The following is a 20409-nucleotide window of genomic DNA, read 5'->3' as shown; positions in this document are numbered from 1 at the left end:
TATTTAAATACATTTTATATTTTATTCCCTATTCACGTTCAGGCACTTCATTTCACCAAGGTTTCATCGTTTTCTGGAATGAAAGGGCAACATGAAAAGAAGTAACTGACCAGCTCTTACTATATCCTCATTATTCTGAAATGTCTTGATTAAATCCCATTACTATTATTCAGGGATAATGACTCCATTTTTTAATAGATTCTTAACGTCCCTGAGTATGAACATGAACATATATTCTTGTATTCTAATTTCCTTTTTATATTTTAATGGCATCTTTCAATAAGCCATTAACTCACCATCATGCACATTATTTGGTGAGGACATTTCATTTTCCAATCTAGTATCATTGTAATATGTTCCAGGTGCTTCAGATGTTTAAATCTAAGCAGAAATTTTAAAACTAATCACCCTTACTATGGAAATATTCTCTCTGAATGTGACAGCTCATAAATTAATTCAAATATATTTTTGTGTTAATTGAGCTTTCTTTGGTTATTTTTCAATTTTCAACTTTTAATAAAATCACTATGTATTTACCATGTTTATCTAATTGATACCGAATTTAATAAATTATGTCAACGTTATTATCTGTACCCATATCTCTCCCACCACCTTTATTCAAAAGCATACAAATACAGACACACACTCTGATACCTACACACACACACACACACACACACACACACACACACAAACATACACACACACACACAGTTAAAACGAAGAACAGGGAAATGTTTTATGCCTGTTTCCTTAGTATTTGAGTTTAGTTTTTATTAATTTTGGGTCATGGCTTCTTTCCACTATTATAATGATTATGTGTTCTTTTTCTATTACTCACAAATAAGTGCATGGATTTTGAATATGCGACATCACTAGATATGGAGAATAAAGTGGTGCTCCTTGACATTTCCCAAAACCTCTTCATCACCCAAGTTCCTAGTTGATACTGAAATCACCATTCAGTTTTAATATATGATGTACCTACTCTAATATGAATTATACATCGTTTGTATGTGAATTATATATCCATGTTCATCTTCAAAGTCTAAAGGCACATGTACAAAGTTTAATTCTTCACTTTAATGTAGCTCAGGACACCTAACTTACTATTAATCAATCACCGTGACAGTATATTTGAAGAAAACAATAAAACTTGCCTTATCTTGCTTATTATCTCTGAGTGAAGGTTGTGTGAGAGATTAGTATGAACCATGGTATCATGTATTTTCTTGATTTGCAATTACATGCCTCACTAACATTCAATTCCTCTCTTCAACTAGTTTTCATTTGCATGTTTAAAAGAGATATTTTACTGGTTACATTGCCATTTTTGCTACTTCCTTTTCAGGAAAATTATGCTTTTAAAAAGGTAACTATGGTTACACATGAGTCAGTAGCCAGCCTGTTTGTTTTTTTTTAACTTGCTATAAACCAAATAGGACTGAAATTTACAAAGTGGATGGATCCTCACAATTTAGAATTTTTAGGCAACGACTCTTTCTCTACAAAATGGATATAACTGCTTGCTGTTTACTTAACTATTTCTATTCTACAATGCCTAAGTCCTACTCTCAGAAAGTTCTTCCCAACAACTAGAAACACAGTATGTCTTTCCCTGGAACCCTCTTTGGAATTTTTTCTGTCCATTATTTCTCAAAGGGTGTCACTTTCTCTTAAGAAGTGCCTGGTATGGTTGCTAATTATGCCAATTCCTAAGTTTCACCCTAGGCCTAATTAACTAGAACTTCTGCTATGGAACATGGTAATCTAAATAAAATATTTAACAAATGTCCAGAAAATTAATATGCACACTAAGGGTTTTTTAAAAACAAATTTTTATGGATTTTTTAAGTAAAATTCCACATATGTCATAAATCTCACAATATATTATTTTGTGCTTTAACCAACAAATAGGATTTAAAGAAATCTTATGTGTACAATTTCAACAAGTATATACACCTGTGTAACCTATACCCTTATCATGCACTAAAACATTTCCATGACCCCCCAAAATTCCTTCATATCCACTTCTGGTCAGTCTCCCCTCCCCCAGAGCACTGCTCTGATTCTGTTGTTTTTTATATATTTTATGTGATTTATATTAATGCATTTGCCACCCGAGATTGTTTATCCTATTGATGCACAAGATAAAAGCCACTCTCACAAGTTCCAAGCATATGGTCCTGGCTTTTCCCTGACTGGTGGGAAAAACTGCTCCCATTCAAAATAAAAATTTAATTAAGAACTGAACCATTTTTAGCAGCTATGGAAGATTCAGGTGCAAACTGAGTGTGACTATACTGCTCTTCAAAAATTCTACCACACCTGCTTCCTTAATCATTTCCAGATGAATATCACATGGATTATTAATTAAGGGATGGGTGTGTTTTAACGTTAAAAAGTATTTTCCTGTGAGATCCTCAAAACTCCCGTCAACAGTGTTAATGTGTGCCTCAGTGACAAATATTACTATATACTATGACTAATGATACAAATTTGATATAACTCTATAATCCCTGTAATTGACTTTTTAACAACAGACTATACATTCTTTTCAAGTGGATGTGGAGCATTAACAAATATAGGCCATTTAATGCTCCATAAAATAAGTCTCCATAACCTGTGGTGGTAGTACACAGGTATACGCTTTTATCAAAACTCACTGCACAGTCTACTTAAAATAGGTATTTAAAATAGGTACATTAATAGGTACATAAAATAGGCAAATGATAAGACTGATAAGGGATTAATATTCAACATATATAAACAGCCCATACAATTCAACATCAAAAAAGCAACCCTATTAAAAAATGGGCAGGGCTTCCCTGGTGGCGCAGTGGTTGAGTGTCTGCCTGCCGTTGCAGGGGACACGGGTTCATGCCCCGGTCCGGGAAGATCCCACATGCCGCGGAGCGGCTGGGCCCGTGAGCCATGGCCGCTGAGCCTGCATGTCCGGAACCTGTTCTCCACAACGGGAGAGGCCACAACAGTGAGAGGCCCACGTACCACAAAAAAAAAAAAGAAAGAAAGAAAAAAACTGGGCAGGAGAACTGAATATATATTTTTCCAAAGAGGAAATACCAATGGCCAACAGGCACATGAAAAGATGCTCAACATCGCTAATAATCAGGGAAATGCAAATCAAAACCACAATGAAGCATCACCTCACACCTATCAGAATGGCTCACTGAAAATAACACAAATAACAAATGTTGGCAAGGATGTGGAGAAAAGGAAACCCTTGTACACTGTTGGTGGGAATGTAAATTGGCGCAACCACTGTGGAAAACAGTATGGAAGTTTCTTTAAAAACTAAAAATAGAACTACCATATGACCCAGCCATTCCACTCTGCGGTAGAATATGTGGTAGGAATATATCCAAGAAAAGCAAAAACACTAATTCAAAAAGATACATGCACCTCAATGTTCATAGCAGCATTATTTACAATTGCCAAGATATGGAAGCAACCTAAGTGTCCATCAACAAATGAATGGATAAAGAAGATGTAGGGGACCTCCCTGGTGGTCCAGTGGTTAAGACTTCACCTTCCAATGCAGAGAGTATGGGTTTGATCCCTGGTCAAGGAGTTAAGACCCCACATGCCTCGGGGCCAAAAAACCAAAACATAAAACAGAAGCAGTATTGCAACAAATTCAATAAAGACTTTAAAAACGGTCCACATCAATAAATAAATAAATACAATCTTGTTTAAAAAAAATGTGCTATATATATATATATATAGAATGGAATACTACTCAACCATAAAAAAGAATGAAATTTTGCCATTTGCAGCAACATGGATGGACTTGGAGGGCATTATGCTAAGTGAAATAAGTCAGACAGAGAAAGACAAATACTGTATGATATTGCTTATATGTGGAATCTAAAAAGTATAGCAAACTAGTGAACATAACATAAAAGAAGAAGACTAACAGATATAGAGAACCAACTAGTGGTTAGCAGCGGGGGAAGGGGCAACACGGGGGGGTGTGGGAGCTATAAACTACTGGGCATAAGACAGGCTCAAGGATGTATTATACAACATGGGGAATATAGCCCATATTTTGTAATAACTATAAATGGAAAGTAATGTTTAAAAATTGTATAAAAATATTAAAAATTAATGTACCTTTAAAATAGGTACGTTTTATTTTAACACTTTATTGTCTTTTTTAAGGAAGTAGAGTCACTGGAAAATTTAGCATGAAAAATGTGAATTTTCACTGTTACTTCTGTAATAATGTCTGCTTTTGTTTACAATAACACAGAGACAAATGCTTTTAAGTAAAATGATGTTTCAATCACAATGGTATCCTTTGGAGACAATAACAATTTGATCATAAAGAAAATAGACTGTAGTGTCTCATTAATAGTGGGGGGTTCAGATCACCAAGTTCTTCCCTCATCCTATTAGCATATGTCCCATCCCCAACCAAACAAGCAAGTCTATCATCATAGAGGCACAGACCACATATCTGAAGCAGTATTGATAGGTCATGCTATGTGCTGGCATATTTTGATTTATCTTTCTTTTTTCTTTCTAACTCGACACACATTTTTAATGTACACACAAATTCAGTAGCTATCCAACTTTAGCTTATGTTTCATGATATACATGGTTCATTTTATATGCAGTATTTCATGCTTAATCACCTTTTGGAGAGTTACATGTTATTTCTTCCTTTTGAACATCACTATTTTTCATTGTGATGTGCCTGTTTGTGATATGCCTTTCATTTTCTCATGCTTTCTACAAGAAAAAAACAATAAAAGAGGTGGCACTTAAGTTAAATATATCTATCTAAACACATAAAATTCATAGTTATATATCTATATGCATACTACTACTTGATGACAGTTTCTTAGAAACCTAAGGAAAATTAAATAATAAAGGAGGGAAAGTAAGGTGAAGCTAATTAAATTATATTCATTTTCCCACTAGGACAGTGATCAGAGGTTGGTGTGAAATATCTGTCTTAGCATTCTCAATGACTGCCTGAAATAAAATTTCGTATGTCTAAGCTTTCCAACTTTTCAATATTTGAAACTGTCTTATGATTCCTCATCATTTTGCCTTCAAATATTATTTTCATAGTTACAAAATTATGTCCATTGAATAGTCCAATGTCAATCTTGCTTCAGTGTTTTGTATAAAATAACTTGATAAATATTTGCCAATGAAAATTAGCTTGTTTCCCTTTATCATTGCTTTTCTGGTATTCTCTTTGTTATTAATATACGAAGTATCTTCTGGATGATAAATATTTAAGCCTACGTCTCCTGAGTCTCCTAATTTAGAGGGCAGAGTTTTGTGTGTGTGCAAACTTCTCTAGTTATTTTTCATCACCTATCTGCCAGTCTGGCTTTCCGTTTCTTAAGAAAATTTATAGAAAACCTCATAAACATATAGTCTTCATTAACATCATTAGAATAGTCTTAGATTCTGTACAGAATTCCTGAATTTATTATTGCAAATGAGGCTGTCTTAAAAAGATATATTATAAAAATTTACATTAACAAGCATGCATGTGATAAGACCACAGGAACTACAACAAATTATATACCAAATTTGATGACATTTGTGCTATTTAATAGCACATACAGCTTTGCTTTAGAAAACTACTTACAGCCCAGAAAGTGGGGAGCTCAGAGGTAAGCAAAGACATTTAGGTCTGAGACAGTCAACCCAGAACCAGGAAGGTGCATGAAATTCTAGAGGCTATGAGTGAAAAGAACTCTCAAAGACTGTGAGATCCTCTGGAATAGGAATTCTGAGGTTTTCATCCCTTTATTTGCTGTATCTACCACAGAGCCTGGCACACAAAAGGCCTAAGTGTTAGTTGAATGCATAATATGTGAATGAAGTAGAAATCCATTTGGGTTAAAATAAGGGGTAGGATTTGTTTCTTGGTGGGGGGGACACCAAGCTCACCTCTCTAGTCACATCTTTCTTTCTTACTCATTATCTTCAAATAATACTGATTTTCATTGCATTTTTAGAATACTCAAAGGTCTTCCTTGATGAAGAATTTGCTCTTGCTGTGCCATTGTCCTCAAACATATTTCCAGTAGCTGGCTTTCTGGTCTCAACTCAGAAGCCACATCCTCAGAAAAAGACCTTCCCTGACCTACTGTATCTTAAGCATCCTCCCCAGTATTTTCTCTGTCACATCACTCTATTAATTTTCTTTATAGCAGCTAACTTAATCTGAAATTACCTCATCTATGTAAGATTTCATTTGTTTACTGTCTATGCTCTTTTCCCAAAGAATATAATCACCTTGAGAATAAAGACCCTGTCAATCTTGTTCATTGCTTTAATCCCAACTCCTTGAACACATGGCACATGTGAAATATTTGTTGAACAAATAAACTTCTGAATAAAGTGTGACTTTTTATATCAATATACTTTGGGCTGAAAAGGCAGAAAAACCTCAAGTGGCAGAAAAATAAGGAATTTATTGGTTTCATCATTAAAGAGCTCATACATGAAGTGAAGGGATTCTTACCACAAAACAATGTCACCAGGATGCATGTGTCAGCTTTGCCTCTTTGGGGCCAGCTCCATTGTCAAGCTCTGTATGATGGCGGCTTCAAGGGAGTGAGCTTCTTTTCCCCAAGAGCCCAACCTATTTCTTCTTCGTTACACCCTTGTCACCAGCCCAATAACCGGCCAGAAGAAAGAGGCTGCTTAATTGAAACCTAACAGGTGGCTCTTGGAAGTCACAAGTGGCATCAATCCCACCCAAATCACATGGCTGAGAATGGCAGAGGGGTGGTTTCCCAAAGGAAATTTGGAGTATTATTACCAGAATGAGAGAGAACAGATGCTGGGCAGCAAACACAAGATGCTCTGTACAGTACCTTTCTTTGAATCCTTTAACTGACATCAATGATAGCTAGATTCAAACCTAGCATTTTATTTGAATGTTATTTAGTTTTACACAGTGCTGCTATTTCTGATCAGAATAAGGAAAACAGAAAGGAGGGCAGAGGCTATGTTACTTAATATTCCTTTCATTGTTCATGAATATTTCTACAGCTCCTAACAGCAGGTTACCACTCTGCCCTAACACCTCCACAGGGAGGGAGATCACCATCCCCATAGAGGCTCATTCCATCCTTTATCAGCCTTAAATTATGGGACCATAACTCTTTTCTTTTAGCTGAAACCCGATAAATAATACTTAGGAAAGTCTCAGTGGTACAGCCTGCAAAGCTCTGGTTGCTAGAGCCATGGCAGACAGTAATTCCTTTGCCTCGAAGGAAATTTCCTCTGCCTTTCTTTCTGCTCCCATCCTCAGGCTACCTCGACTTAAAGAGCTCTCAAATTCAGCATGTCCAACACTGGAACTACCAGCTTCTCTCAGTAGTACTTCTGCCTGCCTTCTACGTTCTAAATACAGGTTTTCTCCCCGCTATCCAAAAGTAGAGTGTTTTTATGAAACCTTTCATAAAATGGTAGAAAGCAAGGAAGCACGTACCTTAGGACACATCTTGCTAAGGGATGCACACAATGAAATGAGATAAAACACAGACGCTCAAACCCAGTGCAAAGCTCTGGTGACTTGATGCTGTGGTGCTGAGTGTAGTTCCAGGTAAAGCAGCTTGGCGGTCCCACTTTCACTGCTCAGGGTGTACGCTGCCTCTGGCTGGAAAACAAAGGCTGAACGCTATTTCTGCTTTTCGCCTTTTTCCATAAAAGCAAAATTTCTCTTTAAATTTCTTTCAGTTAACGAAAACAGTACATGCTAATGTAGGTCTTTCCTAATAGCGAAATGGCCTATAGCGAACTTTCGAAGGGGGTGGGGGAATACCTGTACCTTCTCTCCATTTTCACTGCCCTTGTCATACTTTAGACTCATGTTGTATCTCATCTGTGTCATTGAGTCACCTACTAACTGCTTTCTTTGCTCCTACTTAACCTTTTCTAGCTCATTCTCAGACAGTTTTAGAGTTATTTCAAAAATACACACCTGCTTCTTTCCTGCTTATAACTGTTAGAGATGCCTTACTCCCTTTAGATTATAGTAAAGGATAAAAGCCCTTCCAAGTATCTGCTCTGTCTCTCTCTCCAGCCTCAGCTCTTACAGCTACTCCTTCACAGCTCACACGTGATCATGAAACCCTGGAATCTCCCTGGAGGTACCGCATTCTCCCACACTTTTGTGGCTTTTCACCTGCGGTTTCAACTGCCTAGGACACCTTCCTTCCTTCTCTGACTGCTCACTTCTACTCTTCTTTAGAGATTCTACTTTACCTCCCAGGAAGCCTCCTTTTCACTCTGTGTCTGAACCAAGTGCCTCCTTTTTGTGGCCCCATAACTATCTTCTCTCATAACAGTCTTTACATTTGACTGTGAGCTTCCTGAGAGTAGGAATAGAACCTGTTATTTCTGTCTCTTACACTTAGGGTTTTTAATCAGAGTTCAATAGATGTTGGTCAAACAAAAGAGTTGACAATCACTGTTGCTCAGTTGGAAATTTCCAAGATTGTAAGGGCACAGCCTAAAAGTCGACAAAGATGAAATTCCACACATTACTTAACTCCAACTCTAGTCAATCAATGTATATATGTATAACAATTATGATGAAAGGAAAACATGGAATTATTGTGACTATTTCATTACAAAGGGAAATGTGTAATCTAGATTGCATTATAGAAACTGATACTTTCATAAAAGGGAAATTGCCAAAAGGAAACATGCAGAAGAGCACATATTATGTGCTGGATGGTGTCACAGCTAATATAATAAAACTACCGGATTTGAGCTCCAAGTCTGACCTTTTAGCAACTCTCTTCAGTGTAACAGAAATTCAACTAGAATAAAAACAGCATTCAAAAGATGGGAGGAGAGGCCTTACCAGTGAAGGAATGGTGACAAAATAACAACTCCAAAAGATAAGGCCTCCAGACCACACTTTCAGAATTTACTGTTTTTTTCCAAAGCTTTCAAAAACCTTAAGGTTCGATTGTAACTAGAAATTTTACATTGTAATAACTGAATGTGAAAGAGGTAAAAGGTTTGTGATGGGAACAGATAAAAACAAACATTTAACATTTTAAGATAAAGGCATTCAGTAATTATTAATTATTCACAAAAGCGGGATTAATATTAGATATATATTTATAAGCCAAAGGATCCTGGTGTGTGATTTTTGTTATATGTCAACTTATATTAAAAATTCAAGGAGAAGCTTCAAGATGGCGGAAGAGTAACACGCGGAGATCACCTTCCTCCCCACAAATACATCAGAAATACATCTACACGTGGAACAACTCCTACAGAACACCTGCTGAACGCTGGCAGAAGACCTCAGACCTCCCAAAAGGCAAGAACCCCCCCACCATGTACCTGGTAGGGCAAAAGAAAAAAGAAAAAAAACAGAGACAAAAGAATAGGGATGGGACCTGCACCAGAGAGGGAGCTGTGAAGGAGGAACGGTTTCCACACCCTAGGAAGCCCCTTCGTGGGCAAAGACTGCGGGTGGCAGAGGGGGAAAGCTTCGGAGCCGCGGAGGAGAGCGCAGCAACAGGGGTGCGGAGGGCAAAGCAGAGAAATTCCCGCACAGAGGATCAGGGCTGACCAGCACTCACCAGCCTGAGAGGCTTGTCCGCTCACCTGCCGGGACGGGCGGGGCTGGGAGCTGAGGCTTGGGCTTCGGTTGGAGCGCAGGGAGAGGACTGGCGGCGTGAACACAGCCTGAAGGGGTTAGTGCGCCACGGCTAGCCGGGAGGGAGTCCCAGAAAAAGGCTGGACCTGCCTAAGAGGCAAGAGACTTTTTCTTTCCTCTTTGTTTCCTGGTGCGCGAGGAGAGGGGATTAAGAGCGCTGCTTAAAGGAGCTCCAGAGACGGGCGCGAGCCGCGCGGCTAAAAGCGCGGACGCCAGAGACGGGCATGAGGCTAAGGCTGCTGCTGCGCCACCAGAAGGCCTGTGTGCGAGCACAGGTCACTATCCACACCGCCCCTCCCGGGAGGCTTTGCAGCCCGCCACCGCCGGGGTCCCGGGAGAACTCACAGCGCGCCTCAAGATGGTGCAACGTCATGCTGGCGCAACGTCACGCCGGCGTCTGCCGCCGCAGGCTCCGCCCTGCATCCGTACCCATCCCTCCCCCGCGGCCTGAGTGAACCAGAGACCCCGAATCAGCGGCTCCTTTAACCCCGTCCTGTCTGAGAGAAGAACACACACCTTCAGGCGACCTATACACAGAGGTGGATCAAAATCCAAATCTGAACCCCGGGAGCTATGCGAACAAAGAAGAGAAAGGGAAATTTCTCCCAGCAGCCTCAGGAGCAGCGGATTAAACGTCCACAGTCAACTTGATGTACCCTGCATCTGTGGAATACTTGAATAGACAGCGAATCATCCCAAATTGAGGAGGTGGACTTTGGGAGCAACGATATATATCCCCCCCCCCCATTCTCTTTTTCTGAGTGTATATGTGTATGCTTCTGTGTGAGATCTTGTCTGTATAGCTTTGCTTTTACCATTTCTCCTAGGGTTCTGTCTGTCCGTTTTTTGTTTACTTTTTTTTACTTAAAAATTTTTTCTTAATAATATTTTAATAACTTTATTTTATTTTACTTTATTTTATCTTCTTCTTTCATTCTTTTTTTTCTCCCTTTTATTCTCAGCCAAGTGGAGGACAGGCTCTTGGTGCTCTAGCCAGGCATCAGGGCTGTGCCTCTGAGGTAGGAGAGCCAAGTTTAGGACACTGGTCCACAAGAGACCTCCCAGCTCGACATAATATCAAACGGTGAAAATCTCCCAGAGATCTCCATCTCAAAACCAAGACGCAGCTTCCCTCAATGACCAGCAAGCTACAGTGCTAGACACCCTATGCCAAACAATTAGCAAGACAGGAACACAACCCCATACATTACCAGGGAGGCTACCTAAAATCATAATAAGGCCACAGACACCCCAAAACACACCACCAGACGTGGACCTGCCCACCAGAAAGACAGGATCCAGCCTCATCCACCAGAACACAGGCACTAGTCCCCTCCACCAGGAGGCCTACACAACCCACTGAACCAGCCTTAACCACTGGGGACAGACACCAAAACAACGGGAACTATGAGCGTGCACCCTGCGAAAAAGAGACCTCAAACACAATAAGTTAAGTAAAATGAGAAGACAGAGAAACACACCGTACATGAAGGAGCAAGGCAAAACCCCACCAGACCTAACAAAGGAAGAGGAAATAGGGAGTCTACCTGAAAGATTCAGGATAATGATAGTAAAGATGATCCAAAATCTTGGAAATAGAATGGAGAAAATACAAGAAACATTTAACAAAGACATAGAGGAACTAAAGAGCAAACAAACAGTGATGAACGACACAATAAATGAAATTTAAAATTCTCTAAAAGGGATCAATAGCAGAAAAATGAGGCAGAAGAACGGATAAGTGACCTGGAGGATAAAATAGTGGAAATAATTACTGCAGAACAGAATAAAGAAAAAAGAATGAAAAGTATTGAGGACAGCCTCAGAGACCTCTGGAACAACATTAAACACAACAACATTCGAATTATAGGGGTCCCAGAAAAAGAAGAGCAAAAGAAAGGGACAGTGAAAATATTTGAAGAGATTATAGTTGAAAACTTACCTAATTTGGGAACGGAAATAGTTAATCAAGTCGAGAAAGCACAGAGAATCCCATACAGGATAAATGCAAGGAGAAACATGCCAAGACACATATTAATCAAACTATCAAAAATTAAATACAAAGAACAAATATTAAAAGCAGCGAGGGAAAAACAACAAGAAACACATAAGGGAATCCCCATAAGGTTAACACCTGATCTTTCAGCAGAAACTCTGCAAGACAGAAGGGAGTGGCAGGACATATTTAAAGTGATGAAGGAGAAGAACCTACAACCAAGATGACTCTACCCAGCAAGGATCTCATTCAGATTTGACAGAGAAATTAAAACCTTTACAGACAAGCAAAGGCTAAGAGAATTCAGCACCACCAAACCAGCTTTACAACAAATGCTAAAGGAACTTCTCTAGGCAGGAAACACAAGAGAAGGAAAAAACCTACAATAATAAACCCAAAACAATTAAGAAAATAGTAATAGGAACATACATATCGATAATTATTTTAAATGTAAATGGATTAAATGATCCAACCAAAAGATATAGATTGGCTCAATGGATACAAACACAAGACCCGTATATATGCTGTCTACAGGAGACCCACTTCAGACCTAGGGACACATAAAGACTGAAAGTGAGGGGATGGAAAAAGATATACCATGCAAGTGGAAGTCAAAAGAAAGCTGCAGTAGCAATTTTCATATCAGACAAAATAGACTCTAAAACAAAGACTATTAAAAGAGACAAGGACAGTACATAATGATCAAGGGATCAATCCAAGAAGAAGATATAACAATTGTAAATAGTTATGCACCCAACATAGGAACACCCCATACATAAGGCAAATACTAACAACCATAAAAGGGGAAATCGACAGTAACACAGTCATAGTAGGAGACTTGAACAGCCCACCTTCACCAATGGACACATCATCCAAAATGAAAATAAATAAAGAAACACAAGCTTTAAATGATACATTAAACAAGATGGACTTAATTGATATTTATAGGACATTCCATCCAAAAACAACAGAATACACATTCTTCTCAAGTGCTCATAGAACATTCTCCAGGATAGATCATATCTTGGATGACAAATCAAGCCTTGGTAAATTTAAGAAAATTGAAATCGTATCAAGTATCTTTTCCAACCACAACGCTATGAGACTAGATATCAATTACAGTAAAAAAATCTGTAAGAAATACAAACACATGGAGGCTAAACAACACACTACTTAATAACCGAGAGACCACTGAAGAAATCAAAGAAGGAATCAAAAAATCCCCAGAAACAAATGACAATGAAAACACGACGACCCAAAACCTATGGGATGCAGGAAAAGCAGTTCTAAGAGGGAAGTTTATACCAATACAATCCTACCTTAAGAAACAAGAAACATCTCCAATAAACAACCTAACGTTACACCTAAAGCAATTAGAGAAAGAAGAACAAAAAAACCCCAAAGTTAGCCAAGGAAAGAAATCATAAGGATCATATCAGAAATAAATGAAAAAGAAATGAAGGAAACGATAGCAAAGATCAATAAAACTAAGGGCTGGTTCTTTGAGAAGATAAACAAAATTGACAAACCATTAGCCAGCCTTATCAAGAAAAAAAGGGAGAAGACTCAAATCAGTAGAATTAGAAAGGAAACAGGAGATGTAACAACTGACACTGCAGAAATACAAAGGATCATGAGAGATTACTACAAGCAACTCTATGCCAATGAAATGGACTACCTGGAAGAAATGGACAAATTCTTTGAAATGCACAACGTTTTGAGACTGTACCAGGAAGAAATAGAAAATATGAACAGACCAATCACAAGCACTGAAATTGAAACTGTGATTTAAAATCTTCCAACAAAACAAAAGCCCAGGACCAGAATTCACAGGTGAATTCTATCAAACATTTAGAGAAGAGCTAGCACCTATCCTTCTCAAACTCTTCCAAAATATAGCAGAGGGAGGAACACTCCCCAACTCATTCTACGAGGCCACCATCACTCTGATACCAAAACAAGAAAAAGATGTCACGAAGAAAGAAAACTACACGCCACTCTCACTGATGAACATTGATGCAAAAATCCTCAACAAAATACTAGCAAACAGAATCCAACAACACATTAAAAGGATCATACACCATGTTCAAGTGGGGTTTATTCCAGGAATGCAAGGATTCTTCAATATACACAAGTCAATCAACGTGATACACCATTTTAACAAATTGAAGGAGAAAAACCATATGATCATCTCAATAGATTCAGAGAAAGCTTTTGACAAAATTCAACACCCATTTAAGATTAAAACCCTCCAGAAAGTAGGCATAGAGGGAAGTTTCCTCAACATAATAAAGGCCATATATGACAAACCCACAGCCAACATTGTCCTCAATAATGAAAAACTGAAACCATTTCCACTAAAATCAGGAATAAGACAAGGTTGCTCACTCTCACCACTATTATTCAACATAATTTTGGAAGTTTTAGCCACAGCAATCAGAGAAGAAAATGAAATGAAAGGAATCCAAATTGGAAAAGAAGGAGTAAAGCTCTCACTGTTTGCAGATGACATGATACTATACATAGAGGATCCTAAAGATGCTCCCAGAAAACTACTAGAGCTAATCAATGAATTTGGTAAAGTAGCAAGATATAAAATTAATGCACAGAAATCTCTGGCATTCCTATACACTAATGATGAAAAATCTGAAAGTGAAATTAAGAAAACATGCCCATTTACCACTGCAACAAAAAGAATAAAATATCTAGGAATAAACCTACCTAAGGAGACAAAAGACCTGTATGCAGAAAACTATAAGACACTGATGAAAGAAATTAAAGATGATACAAATAGATGGAGACATATACCATGTTCTTGGATTGGAAGAATCAACATTGTGAAAATGACTCTACTACCCAAAACAATCTACAGACTCAATGCAATCCCTATCAAACTACCACTGGCATTTTTCACAGAACTAGACAGAAAATTCCACAATTTGTATTTAAACACAAAAGACCCTGAATGGCCGAAGCAATCTTGAGAAAGAAAAATGGAGCTGGAGGAATCAGACTTCAGACTACATTGCAAAGCCACAATAATCAAGACAGGATGGTACTGGCACAGAAACAGAAATATAGATCAATGGAACAGGATAGAAAGCCCAGAGATTAAACCCACGCACCTATGGTCACCTTATCATTGATAAAGGAGGCAAGAATATACAGTGGAGAAAAGACAGTCTCTTCAATAAGTGGTGCTGGGAAAACTGGACAGCTACATGTAAAAGAATGAAATTAGAACACTCCCTAACACCATACACAAAAAATAAACTCAAAATTAATTAAAGACCTAAATGTAAAGCCAGACACCATCAAACTCTTAGAGGAAAACATAGACAGAATGCTCTATGACATAAATCACAGCAAGATCCTTTTTGATCCACCTCCTAGAGAAATGGAAAAATAAACAAATGGGACCTAATGAAACTTGAAAGCTTTTGCACAGCAAAGGAAACCATAAATAAGACAAAAAGACAACCCTCAGAATGGGAGGTAATATTTTGAAATGAAGCAACTGACAAAGGATTAATCTCCAAAAATTACAAGCAGCTCATGCAGCTCAATATCAAAACAACAAACAACCCAATCCAGAAATGGGCCAAAGACCTAAATAGACATTTCTCCAAAGAAGATACACAGATTGCCTAAAGACACCTGAAAGAAAGCTCAACATCATTAATCATTAGAGCAATGCAAATCAAAACTACAATGAGATATCATCTCACACCAGTTCGAATGGCCATCATCACAAAATGTACAAACAACAAATGCTGGAGAGAGTGTGGAGAAAAGGGAACCCTCTTGCACTGTTGGTGGGAATGTAAATTGATACAGCCACTATGGAGAACAGTATAGAGGTTCCTTAAAAAACTAAAAATAGAACTACCGTATGACCCAGCAATCCCACTACTGGGCATGTACCCTGAGAAATCCATAATTCAGAAAGAGTCCTGTACCAAAATATTCATTGCAGCTCTATTTACAGTCGCTAGGACATGGAAGCAACCTAAGTGTCCATCAACAGATGAATGGATAAAGGATATGTGACACACATATACAATGGAATATTACTCAGCCATAAAAAGAAACGAAATGGAGTTATTTGTAGTGAGGTGGATGGACCTAGAGCCTGTCGTACACAGTGAAGTAAGTCAGAAATAGAAAAGCAAATACCGTATGCTAACCCATATATATGGAATCTAAGAAGAAAAGAAAAAAGGTCATGAAGAGCCTATGGGCAAGACGGGAATAAAGACGCAGACGTACTGGAGAATGGTCTTGAGGATACGGGGAGGGGGAAGAGTAAGCTGGGACAAAGTGAGAGAGTGACCTGGACATATGTACACTACCAAACGTAAAATAGATAGCTAGTGGGAAGCAGCCGCATAGCACAGGGAGATCAGCTTGGTGCTTTGTGACCACCTAGAGGGGTGGTATAGGGAGTGTTGGAGGGAGGGAGGTGCAAGAGGGAAGAGATATGGGGACATATGTATATGTATAACTGATTCACTTTGTTATAAAGCAGAAACTAACACACCATTGTAAAGCAATTATATTCCAATAACGATGTTAAAAAAAAATCAAGTGGGGTTAGACTATAGTACTTATACTGATTTCCTAAATTTATTTCTAACTTGCTAAAATGAGATTTTTAAAAGACTTTTTATTTTAGAATACTGTTGTATTTACAGAAAAGTTGCAAAGATAATACAGAGAGTTCCAGTGTACCCCTCATCTCACATTGGGTTTCCTCGTTTGTTAACATTTTATATTACCATTGTATACTTGTCAAACCTCAGAAACTAATATTGTCACATTTACTATTAACAAAATTTCAGACTTTATTTGGATTTGACCAGTTTTTGACCTTTGACTCTTCTTTCTGTTCCATGATCCCATTCAGGGTGATACATTGCATTTTTATTTTTTAAGTATCTTACTAGCTTTATTTAGATGTAGTTGACATATAACATTATATAAGTTTAAGGTGTACAATGTGTAGATTTAATACACTTCTACATTGCAAAATGATTACCACCATAGCATTAGCTAACACCTCCATCTCATCATGTAATTATCATGCCTTTTGTGTGGTGAGAACATTTTTTAAATTCTTATTCAAATTATTTTCCCAATTAGGTTGTTATATAATATTGAGCAGAGTTCCCTGTGCTATACAGTAGGTCCTTGTTGGTTATCCACTTTAAATATAGCAGTGTATACTGAGTGAAGTGAGTCAGACAGAGAAAGAGAAATATTATATGATATTGCTTATATGCAGAATCTTTTAAAAAATGATAGAAATGAACTTATTTACAAAACAGAATTCAGACTCACAGACTTAGAGAATGAACTTACGGTTACCAGGGGAGAAGGGTGGTGGCGAGGGATAGTTAGGGAGTTTGGGGTTGACATGCACACATTGCATTGAGTTGTCCTGTCTCTCTGTCCCCTCTGATCATGACAGTTTCCTCAGTCTATTCTCTTTTCATGACTGACAGTCTTGAGAAATATTAGGCACGTACGCTGTAAAATGTTCCCCAATCTAGGTTCGTCTGTTTTCTAATGACTAAACTGAGACAAAATGAGATTTTTCAGGGAAATAGCACTTGCTTAAGTAGTCATTTTAAGAAGCCCTTTTCTTTGTGTGCCATAAAAGCCTGTGAAATCCTTCTTAGTTTATTCAGCCCCTAGTCAGACCCCAAAATAAGATCCAGCAAGATTAAATCACAATTGCCATTTTTTATTTTAAACAGTTGTTATGATTTATTCAGGCACTCTTTCCAAGTTACAGTAGCTTTGAAAATGCTAGATGTTCTGGTTGTCAATTGGAATGGAATTGGGAGTGCTGCCAGCGCCCCTCAATTAAGCTGAATTGGGGGTGACCGCCTTTTGCCAGCTCAGGTTGGCATTTTTCTGAGGCACTGAACTCTATTGCCATGCTCTGGGGGGGGGTCAAGATCAGACTCTGGAAACGTCTTTGGTCATCAAGAATCTGCTGTAAGTGCTAGAGTTGCGGGAAAAATGTTATACAAATTCAGAGCTTCATCTACTAAATTTGTTTTCCTATTTAGCCATTTAAATCATTAATCAAATGAGCCACGTAAGCCACCCAAATGAATGTGGTTTTGAAAGAGATTAAGGGTCTAAGTAGGGGCTGAATTTAAATGCTAACAGCATTAAATTAAGAGTCGATGAGAGATAAGGACATTTACCATTTTGCCTGGCTCTACACCATTTACAGATACTTCCATTGCTGTGAGTGATTTTTATAATAGTGAATAAATAGAAGCCCTACATAAAAGTTCTCTTTAAATGCCAGAGAGATGAGTAATCTAAAGGTAAAGTTGTTCAAAGTCATTTTTGCAACAATACGGGGGCAAATTTTCCATGGTCTCATTAGGCAGCTTAAGAATAGGACTTAGATATTATCAAGATTCTTTAGCTATATACGCAGGATAGAAACACTTATTTAATGGCTTGGAAATCTATGTGTCAAATATGAAAGTAAAAATAATGTTCCTTATGTTTAAAAATATATTGTATATTCAGAAAAGAAATACATCATGGGAAGCAGCTCCTCCTGTTTACATATTTACTGAAACTACATTTCCTTTAATAACTTGAGTCATTGATGTTGCACCTAATTCCTTATAATAATACTTTATTTTTACCAGGATTGAAGAATCCAAAACAAAACATGATCTGTGGTCTTTCTCTGGGTAGAAAACTGGGATTTCATTTGTAAAATAAGTAACTAAGAACAGATCATGTGCAAAGATTGGAGTATTGCATGTTAACTGGTGAAGAATAACTGAATTCCTTAGGAGTCAGAGCTTTTAGAGACGCTCTTCTGCATTCTGTGCCTTTAATTATATGACCTTCTCTTTTTTTTTTTTATCCCTCCTTACTGTTTATAATGTAAATATTAGCTCCTACATTAAGGTCAGTAAGTTTTTAGAAGGGACCAAAGAGAAAAAATTTTATACTTACACAATGTTGAATTTATCATTTAATAATTTGACTTTATTATAATATTTATTACTACCTTCCCTAACAATATAGGTTAACAATATAAAATTGTCATTATTGTAAATCAAAGTGATTGAATATATTAATAACTTTTAACTATTAATTCCAAAGGAAGACTTTAGGAAAACAGGGATCAGCTATTTGGTTAGTAAATAAAATTGTCACTTGGAAATCCATTTTACTTTAAAATATATGCTGATACTTGTTATACAAATTGTTTCTGAAAAAGACCTTAATAAAATTCAGTTCTTATGTTTTCTTCTGTGGGGCATTAAGGGAAACTTACCTTGTTTACTGTACATCAAATTAAAAAGTTAACAAAATACTACTTTACATACCAACTGTCAATAAACACAGTATGCATATGTTCTTAAAAAATAGGATTTAGACCTTTATAAACTTAAGTTAGATATTTTGGGTGAAATTTTAAAAAGAGCTTAGAGTCAAAAGTTTTTTTTTTTATTTTGATAGTCATGAAATACTGGGAGATAAAAATGCTTTTATTAAAAACCATAATCATGTTATTATTTCTTTTTTACATTCTTGTAACTATTGCTAATTCTACCATCAAAATAGTTGAAACTAAATCTTTTTTATTTCCTCATTGACTTGCCATACTATTAAGCTCTTGATAAAGAAAGTAAAAAAGGGCCACATGGGTGAGAGAACAATCAGGGGCCTTGGAGTCAAACTGAACTGGGTTCAAATCCTGACTCAGCTACTTTGATCTGGAGCAAATCATTTAACTTCTGATTATCATGACATTTTTGAAATGGTGATAACTGCATCATAGTGTGTGACGAAGATTATATGATAAAATATACTGAAAATACTGAGCTCAGTTCTTAAAACAACGCCAATGTATATTGACTGTTTATCTATGCTATTTCTAAACTGCCCATCTGTTCAGCATAGAACTTCTGGGAAGAGCAGGTTAGAGATTTACTGGGCAATTGCTTCCCTGTGTGTCTTAGGGAGAGGGTCCAAGAGTGGAGGACATAGGCAGAACAGGTCTAAAGAGAGAAAAAATGAACTAAAATATTTAATAACTCATTAGAAAAAATGAGACTGTCCTCCACAGATTTTTGAATAAACTCAACCATATATTTACTTTTCTAAAATGAAATAATCGCTGGTAAGAAAGTGAGTTCTAATGACCATACTACCCAAGACAATCTATGGATTCAATGCAATCCCTATCAAACTACCAATGGCATTTTTCACAGAACTGGAACAAAATAATTTAATATTTATATGGAAACACAAAAGACCCCGAATAGCCAAAACAATCTTAAGAAAGAAGAACAGATCTGGAGGAATCATGGTCCCTGACTTCAGACTATACTACAGAGCTACAGTAATCAAAATAGTATGGTACTGGCACAAAAACAGACACAGAGATCAATGGAACAGGATAGAAAACCCAGAAATAAACCCACACACCTATGGTCACTTATGACAAACAAGGCAAGAATATACAATGGAGAAAAGACAGAATCTTCAATAAGTCGTGCTGGGAAAACTGGACAGCTACATGTAAAAGAATGAAACCAGAACATTCTCTAACACCATACACAAAACTAAACTCAAAATGGATTAAAGATCTAAATGTAAGACTGAATACTATAAAACTCCTAGAGGAAACCATAGACAGGACACTCTTTGACATAAATCATAGCAATATATTTTGGATGTCTCC

The sequence above is a fragment of the Phocoena phocoena genome, chromosome 7, assembly GCF_963924675.1.
Source record: "Phocoena phocoena chromosome 7, mPhoPho1.1, whole genome shotgun sequence".
Classification (NCBI taxonomy): domain Eukaryota; kingdom Metazoa; phylum Chordata; class Mammalia; order Artiodactyla; family Phocoenidae; genus Phocoena; species Phocoena phocoena.
This window is presented reverse-complemented; position numbering follows the sequence as displayed.